The following is a 19162-nucleotide window of genomic DNA, read 5'->3' as shown; positions in this document are numbered from 1 at the left end:
AAAATTGGGCCTTAGGCACTGGTGCTGGTGCCACCACACTGCAACCTCTCCCATATACTCTAGTTTTATTGCAGGAATTAGCCCTGCTGCAAAGCATTGCATCAAAAATTGTACTTAAACGCCCCTGTTAAACAGGGGCAGAAAAATTGGGCTGATGGCATCACCCAGAACCAGAAATGTTCTTCCAACATATCAGCGGAGGAGGAAGAGGATAGACAATCAACATAACAGGAGAGTCACTCAGCATCAGCATAGGCAGTCTTGAAGGGATGTGATATTTCAAAAAAAATTATTCGCTTACATCAGCTTTGGGTGCTTGGTAGCTGTGGGTGATCCAAGACTGATTCATCTTGATGAAGGTCAGTCGATCAACTGATTCGGTGGACAGGCGCACCCTGTGATCGGTAACAAAGCCACCAGCAGCACTGCAGGTGCGTTCCGAAAGAACGCTGGATGCAGGACAGGCCAGTAGCTCAATTGCATACTATGCAAGCTCTGGCCAGTGATCCATCCTCAAGACCCAGTAAGCCAGAGGATTTTCGGTGGGAAAGGTGTGCAAGTCTGACCTTGCCCCTAGGTATTCCTGCACCATGTAAATCAGACGCTGGCGATGGTTGCTGGAACCGATCATACCTTGGGGCTGCGGACTAAAAAATTGTCTGAAAGCATCAGTCAGACGGCCACCTTCTCCACCGCTCCTTCTGACCGATGCCTTAGCAACACGTTGTCCAGGACCAGGAGTTTGTAACCTCCCAGTCTCTGGGAACGCGTTGCACAGACCTTTCCGCAAGGCCTCCCGGAGATGTCTCATCCTCTGCTCCCTCTGCGATGGCAAGATAAGGTCGGCAACCTTACCCTTGTACCGTGGATCAAGGAGAGTGGCCAGCCAGTAATGGTCCCTCTCCTTGATCCGAAGAATACGAGGATCCTTCCGCAGGCTTTGCAGGATCAGGGAGGCCATGCAGCGTAGGTTAGCTGAGGCATTCGGTCCGGAGTCCTCTGGGTCACTAAGGGCAACATGATCCACAGCTACCTCCTCCCAGCCACGTACAAGTCCACGTGTTTCTTGGGACTGTAAATCATCCCTACAAGACTGCTGCTGCTGATGCTGAGTGCCAGCCTCCACCTCCATGCTGACACAATCATCCTCCTCTTCCTCCTCCTCATCCTCTTCCTGTGTGATGGGTGGCACAGCAGGAACACTGTCTGGATAACGGGAGCCTTGAGAGGCAAGGAAGTCCTCCTCTTCCTGCCTCTGTTCTGCCTCAAGTGCCCTGTCCATTATTCCATGCAGCGTATGCTCCAAGAGGTGGACAAGAGGTACAGTGTCACTGATGCATGCACTGTCACTGCTCACCATCCTTGTGGCATGCATCCCTGATCGCACAGGTACTCATTGATGGCCCTCTGCTGCGTGTGCAGCCGCTGCAGCATGGCCAACGTTGAGTTCCACCTGGTGGGCATGTCACATATAAGGCGGTTCTTGGGCAGGTTCAACTCCTTTTGGAGCTCAGCCAGCCGAGCATAGGCATTAAATGATCGGCGGAAATGCACACAGACTTTCCTGGCCTGCTTCACGACATCCTGTAAGCCGGGGTACCTGCCCAAGAACCGCTGCACCACCAGGTTAAGGACGTGAGCTACACAGGGCACATGGGTCAGTTGTCCCTGTCGGAGGGCGGAGAGGAGGTTGGTGCCATTGTCACAAACCACCATTCCTGGCTTAAGCTGGTGTGGCGTCAACCACCTCTCGGCCTGCCCCTGCAGAGCTGACAAAACATCCGCCCCAGTGTGGCTCCTGTCCCCCAAACAAACCAGCGCAAGCACGGCATGGCATCGTTTTGCCTGCGTACTTGCGTAGCCCCTGGAACGCCTACGGAGCACCGCTGGTTCTGAGGACAGAGCACTGGAAGAGGCCATGGAGGAAGAAGAAGAGGAGGGGGTGGAGGAGAGAGGTGTGTCACAACCAATAGTAGCATTTTGGAGGCGTGGTGGCGGAACAACCTCCAACACTACTGCACCTTGTCCTGCATCCTTCCCAGCTGCCAGAAGAGTGACCCAATGGGCCGTGAAAGACAGGTAACGTCCCTGTCCATGCCTGCTGGACCATGAGTCAGCGGTAATATGCACCTTACCGCTGACCACCCTGTCCAGCGAGGCAAGGACATTGCCTTCCACATGCCGGTAGAGAGCCGGAATCGCCTTCCGTGAGAAAAAGTGGCGTTTGGGGACCTGCCACTGAGGAACCACACATTGTACAAAACTCACAGGAGGGGGGCCGAGTCTACCAACTGAAAAGGCAGCAGTTGAAGTGCTAGCAATTTAGCCAAGCTAGCATTCAACCGCTGGGCATGTGGATGGCTGGGAGTGAACTTCTTTCGCCGGTCCAGCAGCTGGGGCAGGGACATTTGCCTGCTATAATCGGACGTGGGTGTACTGCTAGCAGAGTGCCCCGAAGCACTTGGCTGTGACACACCTAATTCTACACCTTCATTCCTCTCAGAGCAGGTTTCAGAGAGGACTGAAGGTCTAGTGGGGTTGGAGATGCCAGCTAATGAGGAGCAAGGAGAGGTCCGCTTTGTTCTTTGGTGTGGGTCTTTGAGGTGGCAGGTCAACATATGTCTGGTCAAGCATGTGGTGCCCAAGCGGCTGATTTTTTGGCCATGCGAGATACGCTTTAGACATATGTTGCAAATAGCAGCGGTGCGATCTGATGCACTCGTCTCAAAAAAGGCCCACACCAAAGAACTTTTAGAATAACGCGCAGAGGCAGCGCCCTGCACAGGCGGAGCTCTGCGGTGTGATTCAGTCGGTGTGCTGCCCCTAAGCTGGCCCCCGGAGGGCACCCTGCCTAGTTGGACATGTGCCTCCTCCTCCTCCTCCTCCTCCTCTCTCCTACCAGGCACCCACGTGGAGTCAGTGCCCTCATCATCCCCTCCCTCTTCATCGCTGTAGCAAACCTGGCAGTATGCTGCAGCTTGTGGAACATGACTGCCAGATTGCTGTCCTTCTTGAGCATCCCCTCTCTCTGCGCTCACGCTACTGCCTTCCTCTAGCTGAGTGTCATCATCAGAGCCTACAAAACACTGGGTATCCTGGAGCATGTACCCAACACTGTGCTCAAAGAGTTCAGGAGACTCCTCAGGAGGACGTGGTGGGTCTAGGGAAGGAGTCACTGATGATGACATTGAGAGGAGGGAAGACGATGCATTGGCAGCTGCTTTGCTAGTACCCTGAGACTGAGTGAGAGAGGATGAGGAGGATGAAGAGGGCTTGGTCATCCACTCTACCAAGTCGTTGGCATGTTGCGGTTCAACATGTCCAGCTGCCGAAAAGAAGGACAAGCGTGTCCCATGGCCACGTGCTGATGACAATGCACCGCGTCCACGACCAGCACTGTTGTCTCTAGACACAGAGCCTGCTTGCCCTCTTTTATCGGCTCGCGCCTGTCTGCCTCTCCTTGCTGGCCTTCCAGACATGGTAATGGCCTGAAGGGAGTTGGGTAAAACAGCAGTTGGGTAGTGTATATTGTGCTGGAGGCACACAACACCCACTAACTTCTGCAGATGCCTTTATTATAGAACACCAGAGATAAAGGGGTATACTGTAATGGAGTCACACAACACCCACTAAGCCCTGCAGATGGCTCTATTAGAGAACAGCAATAAAGGGTAGATACAGGTGTATATTGTGCTGGAGGCACAAAACAAAGGGGTATATACAGATGTATACTGTGCTGTGCTGGAGGCACACACAACTTCCAATAACTCCTGCAGATGGCAACTGGGCTCAAATAGAGAAGAGCTATGTAGGTGGATATAGCAGAGTGTACTGGGTACAGAGCACGCAGACAGCACGCACAAGCTCCTAACACTACTGACTGCAAGCTGTATTATAAAAGATAGATCACTAGCTATATAGGTGAGGTGAATATAGCGGTGTATACTGCGGTCAGGGTAAGCAGACAACAACCACTACAGAAGAGCAAGATCGAAAATCGGCCGATAACGATCGGTGTGTACTGTGTTGAAGGTACACAGAACACCCACTAACTGCTTCAGACGCCAACACACTACACTAGGCCGCTGCGCTGGTGGCCTTATATAGTGTGGGGCGTGTACTACACAGCCTGAGCTATGATTGGCCACAGGCATCCTGCCTGTGGCCAATCATGGCTCTCCTCGCTGCTGGCGCTGTGATTGGCCAAGCATGCGGGGTAACAGTGCATGCTTGGCCAATCATGAGCCAGCAATGCACTGCGATGACGCAGTGCATTGTGGGCTGTGAGCGCCACACGAATTTGGCGCGAACGGCCCATAACGTTCGGAATTCGCCGAACAGGCGAACAGCCGATGTTCGAGTCGAACGTATGTTCGACTCGAACACGAAGCTCATCCCTAGCCCTGACTTTACAACCACTTTAACAGTGGACAGTGCCATCTGGAAGAAGGGAGGATGAGGGAGGAGCAGGGGCTGCCTTGCCCTCCTAGACTACAGGGCTGTGTGTTTCTTTTTAGACACACAATGTAGGGAGTCACAACTCTAGTCCTGCACGCACGAGTGACTCCATAGGATTCTGCAAGAGAAAGGAGTCACCCTGAAACAGGAACCCTGGGGCAGCGATCATGGTACCAGCCTAAAGAGAAACATAGGCAAGGAATAAAAGATAAAGAAGCTGCATTCTTAGTAAACATTATTATTCCAATGCCTGCTGAAAGCTTATTAATCCTTTAACTCTTTAACTCTTGAAAACAGGTGTGAACGGGCCCTAGGACTTATGTTAGCCTTAGTCAGCCCTAAATGGCTCATGTCTTTTACTCAGCAAAAGTTAAAAATGATAAAAAAATTTTTTTAAATGTGCCAAGATCTTATAATGTACATACTAAATATAGGAATAATTTGGCAAGATATTACACGGGTGCTCAGCATTTTGCAAGTCTGCATAAATTTAAGCCTAAAATGTGGTTTGGGTGATGTATTATATTCAATATGGAATTGTACTTAGTGATATAAGCAAGGAATCCCAGGGAGTTCCCTGGCCCCCTGAACCCATTTCCTTGCCAAGATTGCTCTGAATTATCAGCTAGAGACTGATAGCATCTGCGCTTCCAGTGTTTTAAGTTTTATGGACTCTTTATTTATAGAAATATCATTTTAGGCCAGGTTCACACTGGTACGACAAACGCTCCGACATTGGAAGCTCATGTCACATGACATGTGAAAATCAATGTTTCCCTATGGGGGCTGTCTTAACTGGTCCGACACCAGGCAGTCCAACTTTGAAAATGCTCCCTGCACTACTTTGGTCCAACTTTGATCCTACTTCAGCCTATTGAATATCACTGAAGTCGGATCGCCGTCTTGACTGATCCAACTTTGGCATATGACTTGTGCTCTGATGATCTTGAAGGGGAACTCCACGGCAAATTAAAAAAAAAAAACGGAAAGAAAGAATGGATTCCCCCTCCAAGAGCATACCAGGCCCTTCGTTCTGGTATGGATTTTAAGAGGAACCCCCTACGCCAAAAAAACGGCGTGGGGCTTCTCCCAGAATCCATACCAGACCCTTATCCGAGCACACAGCCTGGCAGGTCAAGAAAGGGGGTGGGGACGAGTGAGTGCCCCCCCTCCTGAACTGTACCAGGCCGCATGCCCTCAACATGGGGGGTGAGTGCTTTGGGGCAAGGGACCCTGCGCCCCCCCACCCCAATGCACCTTGTCCCCATGTTGATGAGGACAAGGGCCTATTCCTGACAACCCTGGCCGTTGGTTGTTGGGGTCTCGGGCAGGGGGCTTATCGGAATCTGGAAGCCCCCTTCAACAAGGGGGCCCCCAGATCCCAGCCCCCCACCCTATGTGAATGAGTATGGGGTACATTGTACCCCTACCCATTTACCTAAAAAAGTGTCAAAAATCAAACACAGTACACAGGTTTTTAAAGTAATTTATTAAGCAGCTCCAGCATCTCTTACGATCTCCTCTCCCCTCTCCAGCTCTTCTGCCTCTTCCGCTGACGTCTTCTCCCCTCTCCGGGTTTTCTCTGCTGATGTCTTCTAGCCCTCTCCCGTTCTTCTCCCTCTGTCCGCTGTCTTCGGCCTCTGCTGGGTCTTCTCCACTATCTTCTCGCTCCTTTGCTGGGTCTTCTCCGATGTGTTCTTCCTCTGTTCTTCTTCCCATGTTGACTCAGTGCTCTCTCCCGCTTTAATACTGAGTGCGTGGTGTGCCCCTACTTATATTGGCATGGGGCAGGGTCACCGGGTGATGTCATCCAGAGGCCCTGCCCCTTATGATGTCACCACCCCATCATGCCCTGTGCGGTGGACATCATAAGGGGTGGGCCTCCGGTGACCCCGCCCCATGACAATATAAGTCGTCACACACCGCACACTCAGCATTAGAGTGGGAGAGAGCTTTGAGTCATCAGAAGAAGAACAGAGGGAGAACACAACAGAACCAGAGAGGGCTAGAAGACATCAGTGGAGTGCGGAGAAGACCCAGAGAGGGGAGAAGAACTGGCAGAAGACGTCAGCGGAGGAGGCAGAAGAGTTGGAGAGGGGAGAAGGAATCGGAAGAGACAACGGAGCTGCCTTAATAAATTACTTTAAAAACTTGTGTAATGTGTTATATTTTTGTAATTTTTTTTAGGTGAATGGGTAGAGGTACAAGGTACCCCATACTCATTTACATAGGATGGGGGCCGGGGATCTAGGGGGCCCCTTGGTAAAGGGGGCTTCCAGATTTCGATAAGCCCCCCCGCCTGCAGACCCCGACAACCAATGGCCAGGGTTGTCGGAAAGAGGCCCTTGTCCACATCAACATGAGGACAAGGTGCTTTGGGGTGGGGGGCGCAGGGCCCCCTCTGCCCAAAGCACCCACCCCCTATATTGAGGGCATGCAGCCTGGTACAGTTCAGGAGGTGAGGGGCTTCATGCTCACCCCCACACCCTTTCCTGACCTGCCAGGCTGTGTGCTTGGATAAGGGTCTGGTATGGATTTTGGGGGAACCCCACGCTGTTTTTTCTGTGTGGAGGTTCCCCTTAAAATCCATACCAGACCAAAGGGCCTGGTATGCTCTTGGAGGGAGAACCCATGCCATTTTTTTCCCTAGGCTTCAAGTCGCAGGGCAAAGTCGGATACAAAGTGGTACGACTGTCGTGTCGTACCAGTGTGAACCCGGCCTAAGCAGCACACTAGTAAAGTGATTACAGCCATGTGAACAAGCTCCTTAGTACAAAAATAATTTGGTGACCATATTGTGCATGCATGACCATGCAACAAATGTATGTCTCTGTGTACATTAATGCAAAACTGCATCTTGGCCATTCAGGGCAAAGAAACATATTCACTGCATAGCAGATCCTCTCTGCTACTGATACTAATCTTCTATGAACCTACTCAACACCTCCTTAATTTGCCAGATGCCTGAGAAAATCTAAATACTTCTGGGTATGAGAGGGACCATGCGACCAATTGCCAGGCTTGCGTGCTGTGACATGGAAGTGGGGGCCCTAATTAAATAACCCCCCTCCCCACATTAGTGGTCATGTCACGTAAAGTTAACCCCTAATTCCCTCCCTTCTTCATTGGTGGTCATGGCAGTAAAAGTTAGCCCCCTTGCATTGGTGGTCATGTCAAGAAACAACAAACAAAAATTCCCAGCTCACTTACAAGCCAGCCTGCAACAAACTGTCTAACAGTTGACATTAAAACAAGGGGTTTAGTTTGCACACATTTGCAAATATATACGTAAGCTGCAAAGGCCACATCACAGCCAGATTCAGTGTTTTTTTAGTGTAACACATTGAGAAAAATAAATAAAATAATAAACATTCCCTAGTAAAATATTTTTTCACAAGCAGTGTTGCTTACCTGAACATCTGGTGTTCATGGGAAAAAGAGTTAAAGAGGTTGTAACCCTAAAAAAAAATCCTATTCCTTCAAAGCATGTTAAAGCATGTTAAACAGCATAGACTATCCCTCCTTAAAAGTACAGGAATGTACTAGGCACCCAGCAATAGTACAATGAAAGAGAAAGTATCCAGTGCGCCCCATGTGGGCTCCCTCTAGGCATACCTACCTTTAATCTATCCATTATTATATATGTGCTCCAATTTTTGGATTTTTTTTTCTTGCAGGCTGGCTGGTAAGTGAGCTTGGAATTTTTGTTTGTTGTTTTTTGACATGTATTGCCCTTCCATGTGCTCCTTGCTGCAAAGACCAGTTATAGGTTGGGATGGTTGACACTGGTAGTCATGGCAGTGAAAGTCAACCCCCCAAACCCCCCTCCATCTGCATTGGTATTCATGGCAGTGAAAGTCAACCCCCCAAACCCCCCTCCCTCTGCATTGGTGGTCATGGCAGTGAAGGTTAACCCCCCTCTTCCTAGTAATGGCAGTGAAAGTCAACCCCCTGCATTGGTGGTCATGGCAGTGAAGGCTAACCCCCACCTCTTCCTAGTAATGGCAGTGAAATTCAACCCCCTACCCCCTGCATTTGTGGTCATGGCAGCGAAGGCAAACCTGCTTGCTTTGGCGGTGCTTTGGTGCTGATGGAAGTAAAAGTAACTCCCCCCATCCCCACTGCATTGGTAATCACTTACCTATCACAGTTTACTTGTACTTTGGGCAGAGATAACTCCGGCTAACAGTACAGTCCTCCTTTCAGTGCTGGGAGCTGGCACACACACAATGTTCCAGTGCTCTGCACCCTGCTGTTAGTCTACTGCCTTAATGGTGCCTAATGGGCTGTGTGTTGGGCATCTGCTGCCTCTGATCACTAATCTCAGGAGATACGCAGTGAGTTTTGGATGTCATTACTTTCCTACTTATGCCCCATAACACGGTCGGATTTTCTGACGGAAAATGTGAGATCGGATCATGTTGTCGGAAAATCCGAATGTGTGTTTTCCGACGCACAAAGTTTGAGCGCAGGATCTAAAATTTTCCGACAACAAAATCTGATCGCATAAATTCCGATCGTGTGTAGACAATTCCAACGGACAAAGTGCCACCCTCAGAATAAACTAAGAGATGAAAGTTATTGGCTTCTGGCCTGTTTATAGTCCTGACATACGTGGTTGACGTCACCTCGTTCAGAACGATCGGATTTTCCGACAACTTTGTGCGACCGTGTGTATGCAACACAAGTTTCGGCCAAAATTAGTCGGAAAAAATCCAACGGATTTTTTGTTCGGAATGTCCGACCGTGTGTATGGGGCATCACTGTTCTCTTTGCTGAAGACTCTGACATGAGAAAACAAAGTTCAGTCTCTATCATTATGGCCGCCTTTATATAGAGGCACAGCACAGAACAAGACATGGTCAGTCAGTAATGGGGAAAAGATGAACTTGTTGTATATTGACTATAAAATATGACTATAAAAAGCTGCATTGTTCAGGCCGATCCCTTACATTTAATGGTCAGGCCACCTTCATAATCCGGTGTAAGCTGTAGCCATAGATTTATTAGGAAACCCTCATCAATTAAAATATCTTTATTAGTAAGCAGATGGTAGAAGCCATTTTCCCTAAACCCACATTATATGAATAAATATACGGTGCGCTCTCTCCCCTCCCCCCCCAACAAGAGTCAACATATCTTGCCATGTAATCAAGCAGAAAGCAACTGCAGTTGTTCTACAATCTCTGTTAATGGGGATTTACAGTATTTAAACTGTTCTTTTCAATATACAAAATGTTTTCTTCACTCTCTGTTGTAATACATTTATTCTGCCCACTTAATCCATCCTCCATTTCGTTTATGAATTTGTCAGGCAGGACAATAGCAGAGCAATGTGAAGGTGATGTTAGCGCACAGTTTGTTTTGTAATTAGATTGGAGCTGGGGTGACGTCAGGAGGAGACGTGGGAGGTTACAATGTCTATACCTTTCTATTATTAGGAGTAGGCAAAATCATTTCCCCACTATTTCTGATTGTCTTTTTTCATGGATGAATGAAGAGATTGAGAAAGAAAAACAAAGCACATGATTATGTTTTTAAAACATAAAAAAAAAAAACGAATAATTGAAATGTCATAAGAAAGGAAGAACAACAGATGAACGCCTGCATCATGCATGCCCTCAGACTTTCTTAAAGTGCCCAGACTATGGGTTTTAAGGTTCCATTTACATGCCCATGTCATGTTAACGTGCACATTACCACAATTCACAGTAATGCACATAACATGCATCAATGGCACCCCAGTACAGTAGGGCGATGCAGCTCTGTTGTAGTACAGTGCAACGAATGTTAGTGCATTGTGGTGTGTTGCATTAGAAAGGGTTATTGGTATCTCATTCATTTCAATGGGGCTGCCTTTAAAAACATTAACAAGCGACATAACACGTACTTTCTGAGTTTTTGCATATTCCTTACAAGCAGTAAAACATTGCTGACCTCTCTAGTTGCATGTACTATAAAGTGATACACCCTAAAACATTTTCAGAGATTTCAATAAAGAATCTAAAGCCAGACTCCAGGGCTCATACGCACAACACAGTGACCCTATAATAGGGATAAAACTTTTTCGCAGAAGGGAGTTTAGCAAAACTCGTGGCCACTCATTAAAATTAGAAGAAAAGAGGTTTAACCTTAAACTACGTAAAGGGTTCTATACTGTAAGAGCGGCAAGGATGTGGAATTCCCTTCCACAGGCGGTGGTCTCAGCGAGGGGCATTGATAGTTTCAAGAAACTATTAGATAAGCACCTGAACAACCGCAACATACAGAGATATACAATATAATACTGACATATAATCACACACATGGGTTTGACTTGATGGACTTGTGTCTTTTTTCAACCTCACCTACTATGTAACTAAGTGTGTGTAGCGCTGGCATTTTTGCTATGTAATGTTAAACTATGGACAGTGTTATAAGTTGGTATTTGGCACCATCTAGTGGCCTAAATGTAGAAGGGACTTTGCCTATTTTTCTGTTTAAAGAACATAGAGAAATGTTACAGGAAGTGACTCATTGTTTACAAGGACTTACCTACCCACTATGCCAAATAACCTACCTATGAACACTCACTACTGAACTGCATTCTGGGTAGGATATAAAAGACCCTGCGCGGCCATTTTCTTTCTCTTCTGGATGCGTGGCCTGCCTAGCCTACAAGGATCTGTGAGGAGGTGTTCCAGAGAGCACGGTCTACATTAACTGCAGAGCGGAACAGCCAGCGATCCTGCTTCATACCTGTGTGCTTGAGCATACAGTAATCAGTGCATTTTTACAGCACTGATCACTGTATACTTGTCCCAAAAAAGTGTCAAAAATGTCCGATCTGTCCACCGCAATATCGAAGTCCGGCAAAAAATCGATGATCCCCGCCATTACTAGCAAAAATGCTATAAATCTATCCCCTATTTTGTAGATGCAATAACTTTTGCACAAACCAATCAATATACGCCTTTGCAATTTTTTTTTTACCAAGAATATGTAGCAGAATACATATTGGCCTAAACTGATGAATACATTTGTTTTTTTTACATTTGTTATAGCAAAAATAAAAAATAAATTAATGTTTTTTCAAAATTGTCGGTTATCTTTTGTTTGTAGTGCAAAAAATAAAAACCGCAGAGGTGATCAAATAACACCAAGAAGAAAGCTCTACTTGTGTGAAAAAGGGACATCAATTTTGTTTGGGTACAGCGTTGCATGACCGCACAATTGCCTTTTTGCTAAAAATGGCCAGGTCATTAAATGGGTAAATCCTTCCAGGGCTGAAGTGGTTAAACTAGCACTGTTTAGGAAATATTCACACTGCATACAGTCGTGGCATCCATGAACTCTGAAGGTCCTTCAGACAAACAATGGGTTGGGGGCCCCCCCCCGAAAACATACATTTCTAAGGTTGGTGCTGCTATAAAGATCAATATACAAATTGAACCATAAAAAATAGTGCACACATACACAAAAAAAGGTTGCTTTCAAAACTTGCTACTTAAAAACACCTGATCTTAATTAGTAAATATTGGGATTTAGTTACACCATATGGCCATACAGTGCTTAAAGCGGAGGTCCACCCTAAAGTGGACCTCCGCTCATCGGAACCCTCCCCCCCTCCGGCGCCACAATTGGCACCTTTCAGGGGGGAGGGGGGTGCAGATACCTGTACAGTACAGGTATTCTGCACCCACTTCCGGGATAGCTCTCTGCGGAAAGGGGCGTAGATTACGCCCCTTTCCGCAAGTGCCCGCCCCTTTCCGCAAGTGCCCCGCTGCCTGCTGGGAAACACACAGATCCCAGAGGCAGCGGGGACCATCCTTATTGCGCAGCACGATTCGCGCATGCGCAGTAGGGAACCAGGAAATGAAGCCGAAAGGCTCCATTTCCTGATTCCCATACCCAAGATGGCGGCGGCAGCACCCGACAAGACGATCTAGAGATCGGCTTCGGGTGCCGACATCACGGGCGCGCTGGACAGGTAAGTGTCACTATTTTAAAAGTCAGCAGCTGCAGTATTTGTAGCTGCTGGCTTTAAAAAAAAAAAAAAACGCGGAGTCCCGGCGGACTCCCGCTTTAAGCCCACTACTGTGTCAAAGTACTGCATTTTCAGTGGGTCCTACACAATTCATAGAATGAAAGATAAATCCCACTTCTCAAAACCATGGGGCATACTCACTCCTTACGTGGCAGAAGTGTGCTAGCTGCAGATTCCTCTGTCTACATAGCACTATAACTACTTACTGGTGGTGGAAGGTCCTTCGGAGCCCATGTCGTAAAAGGTGGCTCCCACGCACATTTGTGCGAGAGTGACATCACCGTGTCCCGGCCACTCATGTAGCCGGAGGACATGAACCCAGAAGGAAGACCGGGTGAAGATGGAAACCCTCTCAGCGGTGACAGTGCAGCCCTGAAGGGCTTCATTTTAAGGTAAGTCTCTCATAATGTGCTAGTATGCAAGGCATACTAGCACATTATGACATTGTCTTGCAGGGGAAGTTTTTTTTTAACTGCTTTAAGCCACTGACCATTGGGCTGAAGTGACCTGCCTGAGGTCTGTGAAAATAATAAAAATACTAATTATAATAGTTTATTTTGTAAGGTATAGTATTAACATTTACTGTGTACTCTCAGCCCTCTCCTGAATAAAATATGAAGAATTACTATCAAAGACTCAATCCTATCTGTCACCAGGAGCCCCACTGTGATATAATCCCACATTGAAAGAACTGCACATTCACCCAGAGTCTAAATGGTGGTCTAGCAGTGGTATTAACGAGCTTTCTTATGTAATACTCTCCTCTTCACATTCTGGGAATTGAAAACCTCAACCTCCCCAATAAGATTTATTTTTAAAAGATCTCTCTTTAAGGCATGCAATTATAGCTCACTTTGGTTCTGTAATAATAAAGCCCTGTGCATCCCTTTTGTGAAATCGTATTCATGATAATACGCTTTAGAAGATAACCACCTCGATATTTAACTGCCTGCAATTCTATACACTAAAACCCTTCTCTTCCGCTTACAAAAAATGGACTAAATACTTACTGACTTTGTCAAACAAACAGCCAGGTATTCCCTTCATCTACGACAGACTTGTATTCTAGATAGGGTCTAATATACAATGAAAAAAAGTGTGGGGCTCGCCAAATTCTATACCTTTACTTTCTTTTTTTGCTTGATGTTTCTCTTGATTAACATCTACACCAGGGGTAGGCAACCTGTGATTGTCAGGGTCGTGCAATGTCTCATGGGACTTGTAGTATCAAAACAGCTGGAGGATTGAAGTTGCCTACCCCTGATATACACCCTTAAAAATCATACCAGACCTGAAGGGTCACATTCAATTAGCATCCACTTTTTATTTGAATTCAGGATTCAGTCTGGTATGGACAGGTAACCATGAATTCCCAGCAACTCAGATGAAATATTTCTTCTCTGGTCTGCTAATGACTACTTTGCTATATACCCATATTTATCGGCATATAACATGCACGGGCGTATAACACGCGCCTTCATTTTAGGAGGGAAGTTTCAGGAAAAAAATTTTTATTTTAAATTTAAGAACTTTGAAGCAAAATAAGGGTCAGTGCCCATCAATGCAGCCTCACAATTGCCCATCTACAGCCTCACCATTGCCCATCTGTAGCCTGATCAATGCCATATGCAGCCTCACAATTGCCCATCAAAGCAGCTTGATCAATGCGCATCTGCAGCCTCACAATTGTCCGTCAATGCAGCTTGATCAATGCCCATCTGCAGCCTCACAATTGCCCATCAATGCAGCCTGATCAATGCCCATATGTAGCCTTACAATTACCCATCAAATGCAGCTTGATCAATGCCCATATGCAGCCTCACCTTTGCCATAAATGCAGCCTGATCAGTGCCCATCTGCAGCCTCACCTCAGATTACTGCTGCCTCGGAGGGGACAGGGATGGGGGCAGGACAAGTGCCGTCAGATTACATACAGTGCAAATATGTTTACTCGGCATCCTCTTTAATACAAAGTTCTATGATAGACAGAACACTGGTTCAATGCCGGCCCAGGAGACAGGAGTTCCTATTACAGAGGCTGCTGAGTAAACAGGAGATTCTCGCTGTATGTAATCTGATGGCTCTTGTCCCGTCTCCTCCCCCTTCCCTCCTAAGCAGCCAGTGCAGTATCGGCATATAACACGCACACACCATTTGAACCTGATTTTCAGGGTGAAAAAGTGAGTGTTATACACCAATAAATACAGTACATCACAAGTAGGCTGCTATAGGATTCACAAGCTTGCACCATTTGTGGGTGACAGTAATGAGCGCAATTCACAAATGTTTAACATATTGATGAATTCTCTCAAAGTCTATGGGAGCCAAATCTTTTTATTTATTTTTTTGGCCTTTTTCAAGGTCAGTTTGTAAGCTTTTGCTGAAAAAGGGAGAGGGTAGCTGGACACTGCCATGGTGCCATGGGGGACATGTCCCAACGCAAAAAAGAGAGTTTTTATTTTTAATGCAACTTAAAAGGCAATTTTTTTTTGCCAAAAGGTTTTTGTGTTACATTCTTAATCATTCTACATTGTCAAAGAAGTAGCATATTCTCTATAAGTACAACCAAAATAAAAACTAAAAAGACACGTTTGAACCGCTGTTCAGAGATTTATATAAACAAGCAGCAAGGATTTTTGGTGAGTTTTCCTAAGGCTCGGTTCACACAGGGGCGACTTGTCCAGGCGACTTAGCCGCCTGACAAGTCGCGCTCCATTCTGTACTATGGAACCGTTCTAATAGGAGCGACTCACGTCGCTCCGACTTAGAAAAAAGGTTCCTGTATTATTTTTGGGGCGACTTCAGGTGACTTGCATTGACTTCTATACAGAAGTCGTTTTGCAAGTCGCCGCTGAAGTCGTGTGCAGGTCGCGTCTGTGAGTTGCGTTGCAAGTCGTGCCGCCCCTGTGTGAACCGAGCCTAAGGCCGCGTACACACGCGGGGACTGTTCGCTCAACTTTGTCCGCTGAACAGTGTTTCGGTGGACAGTCCGCTCGTGTGTGGGCTTCAGCGGACAGTTTCAGCGGACAGTCTGACGAACAAAGTTTTTCGGAAATTCCGAAAAACTGTCCGCTGAAACTTGGTTTGAGCGGACAGTCCGCCCGTGTGTAGGCTTGTTCTTCAAACTAAGTCTCGCGCATGCTCAGAAAGAATTTACACGCCGAAGGTTGCATTGCAGTGTATAGGACGTCGTTTTCTAGTCCCGTCGTACGTGCCATTCACGTCATCGCGCACGGTTTCAGCGGACTGTTCGTTCGTCGTGTGTGGGCAAGTCTGTCCATGCTAATTTTGAGCGGACTGTCCGCTAAAACTGTTTGACGAACAAAGTTGAGCGAACAGTCCCCGCGTGTGTACGCGGCCTTAGTGTTGTTGAAGGCACGTTGGTGGAGTGGAACACTAAAGAGGAATCCAGAGGACTATTGAAGCACAGTGTTTGCAGCTTGCACAGCACTTGGCCCTTTATTATTGGAGGCAGAGCAAACGTTTTAACACAATAATCACTTTATTTGATATTTGTCCGTTTTATTATAAAAAATCACTTTATCATATTTGGATGGTTTCATTTATTGTGATATTTGTGTAGCACCCTCCTAGTTACTAGGTGAGGTACATTTAGTTTGGCAGTTTGGCTCCTCTGCAGGCAGAGGAGCAGGAGTTTATTAGTGTTTTCACTATGCGGTACTCCAAGGGCTGTGGTCCTGTTACCTCCTCCTATTTTCTGGAACTTTGTAGATAGTTCTAGAATCTAGTAGGTGAGGGAGCAGAGACTGCAGCTTGAATATTTATGACGTTTCCACTTGGGTTGTCCCGATACTGATACCGAGCATTTCTGTGAGTACTTCTACTCGCACAAATGCTCCCGATGCCAGATCCGATAACAGGAAGTCAATGGGCGGAAAGGGCGGAGTGGAGATCGGTCTGGCAGCAGTGGAACTTGGGGGTAAGCTGGCCGGGGCAGGGATGCAGGGCGCCGCCACATATTCTGTCCAAAACGGTGACCAGAGCCATCACATTTGGTACAGCAAGTGACGTTCCATGTCTCCATCATTGGGTAAACATCATGACGCCCATCTTGGTACACCCTGCACTCCACTGCAGTAAGCCAGCAGTGGACATTATTTACTCCCAGCCTGAACTATATGGGCTGGGTGTAACAAGATGTCCACTGCTGGCTTACTGCAGCCAAGTGCAAGGTGTACCAATATGGGCATCGCAGCATACTTACTAGATGTTAAATTACATGAATGATGATGAATGATGTCATATAGCATTGCAAAATCCTTCCTCTTCTCTCACCATTCATGTCATTTATTATGCAATTGCCAGTCAGTGCTGTGTTTCAGTGCCCATCAGTGCCTGTCCATACGCGCTGCCTATCATTGCCCATAAGTGCCGCATATCAGTGCCATCTATCAGTGCTCATAGGTGCCACCTATCAGTGGCATCTATCGGTGCCCATAAGTGCCTATCATCAGTGCCTATAAGTGACATCAGTGTCGTCTATCAGTGACATTTATCAGTCAGTGCCATTGATCAGTGCCATCTACAGTATCAGTGCCCATTAGTCAAACTGTCACATGACAACAAAAGAGTATCGGTAGTTATACTCGGTCTTAAAAAAGTGGTATCGGGACAACCCTAGTTTCCACCAATCCCTGAGGAGGCAAGGTTTAGTAGGTGGGGATACATCCCAGAAATACTCAGGAGCCTGGCAGTTAGTTGCCTGGAGGGGACCCCTGTGCTGATTTGGGGGGGGAGTGTTCTGCACCTGGGCAGAAGGAAGGCCAGGAGAAGGTGAGAGAGAGTGAAAGAAAGAGAGATGGAGCTGCTGGAAGCCTCACAGCCTTTAACAGCCTCAGCTAGGCTTAGCTGAAGCCATGCTGAAAGCAAGACCCAGCCTGTATAACAGTGCACCCTTACAGCAGCCTCTTAGATTCTAGGAACTACTATTAGGGACTAAGTGAGTAATTTTGATTTCAACTTACCCCAAGCCTATACATAGAAGATAATGAGATGTAATACTTAACATGTCTAGGATCAGGGGACAACTTAGAGCCAGCACAAAGCAGCCAGAAGCAATATATACCCCCAAATGGGTTATTTATTGCATTTTGTGCCCTAAAATTAACTTATTTTTACTGAAATGTTGCGCCTGATAAACCTTTGTACAAATATTGGTGGCTTAAAAAAATTACAACTGCCATTGTGTTATTTTTCAGGCTGTCTGCTTTCAGAAAATATATAATGTTTGGGGGCTTTAAATAATCTTCAGGTCTAAAATTACTTTTTAAACATGTGTGTTCGAACATGCTATGGCAGTGAAAGGATTAAATACTATGTTTGGGGGGTGACTTAAACCTGCACATGAAGTTGTGCACCAGTAAGATGGACTCCTTTAAAACTACTGTCACTAAATGACAGTTATTCACTGGCTTTGTTCTGTTGGCAGATCATCATGTTGGAAGGTCGTGGGGTGTCGTTTATTGTGAATGCTGTTGGATTTACATCATGTGAGATTGTTTTGTTAATTTACACAACTTTTTTTCTAGAGTTTAATTCTTTTTATTTCCGTTAATTTGTTTTTGTGAATAAGTAAAAAGGGGTACTCATTCATCTGGAGGCAGATATCTGGGGGTCCCCTTCAAAAATCCAGATTCCAATATGTCTCCCCTGCAGATCTTCACATCCATTGGGCCAGGTCATACATTACTTTAGATAATGATGGACTGCAACAACAGTGGTGGATTTTAACCTTGCAATCTGTTTCAGCACAGTCATTTATAGTCTCAACCAAGAGCACGTGTGACCACAAAACAGAAACTTCCTGAACAGGGACCTGAATGGCAAGATTCTCAAATATTAATTAATTATGTTAATGAAAGATTCCAATTTAAAAAGACTGAAAGCAACTTGCATCACAAAGTTAAAGGTATTATAGGAATTTTATGAGTTTAGCTCTATTTTAACCTCTTCACATTGAGCGCACACAAATATGTGGCCTCTTGGCAGCCAGGCCTTGACACCGAGCGTCTGCATATTTGCATGCAATAGTGCCGATAGAGCTGTGCCGTCTTGCGTGCTCCTGGCACGGTTACCGGTGGCTAACAGAAAGCTCCCATTCGCTGCTTGCAATCGGGAGCTTTCCAATCGTGTGACCTCCATGACAGCCAGTCACATGACCATAAGCCCCACCTCCAGCATTTTAAACCCCTTAATGGGCCAGCGGGCGTCAGCTCTAAGGGGTTAAGTAACTTAATCCATGTGTATTTAAATATAAAAGAAAATACTTGTTTATCCATATCGTTTTTATTAAATATGTATTTAGGATCATCATTTTTGCTCATTTTATATGGATCCTCTGCTTCCTGCTAACTATCACTGTTCAGTCACATGTCTTGTTGCAAGAACAATAACAGAATACTAAAAAGGCTAAATTGTTAAATGTCAGGGGGCAGAACTTAACCTCTGTGGTGTCAGTCTTTACATCAAGTGATAATGACAAGGTACAGTAATACAGCTTGGAAATAAATTGCCAATCCATATAATATATCCATATTAATAGGCATCAATACTTTCACTGAGAATTATAATAGTAGGTGAGGTTAAAAAAAGACACAAGTCCATCAAGTCCAACCTATGTGTGTGATTATATGTCAGTATTACATTGTATATCCCTGT

The sequence above is a fragment of the Lithobates pipiens genome, unplaced genomic scaffold (assembly GCF_037356315.1).
Source record: "Lithobates pipiens isolate NorthernLeopardFrog02 unplaced genomic scaffold, aLitPip1_a1.2 Scaffold_28, whole genome shotgun sequence".
NCBI lineage: Eukaryota > Metazoa > Chordata > Amphibia > Anura > Ranidae > Lithobates > Lithobates pipiens.
This window is presented reverse-complemented; position numbering follows the sequence as displayed.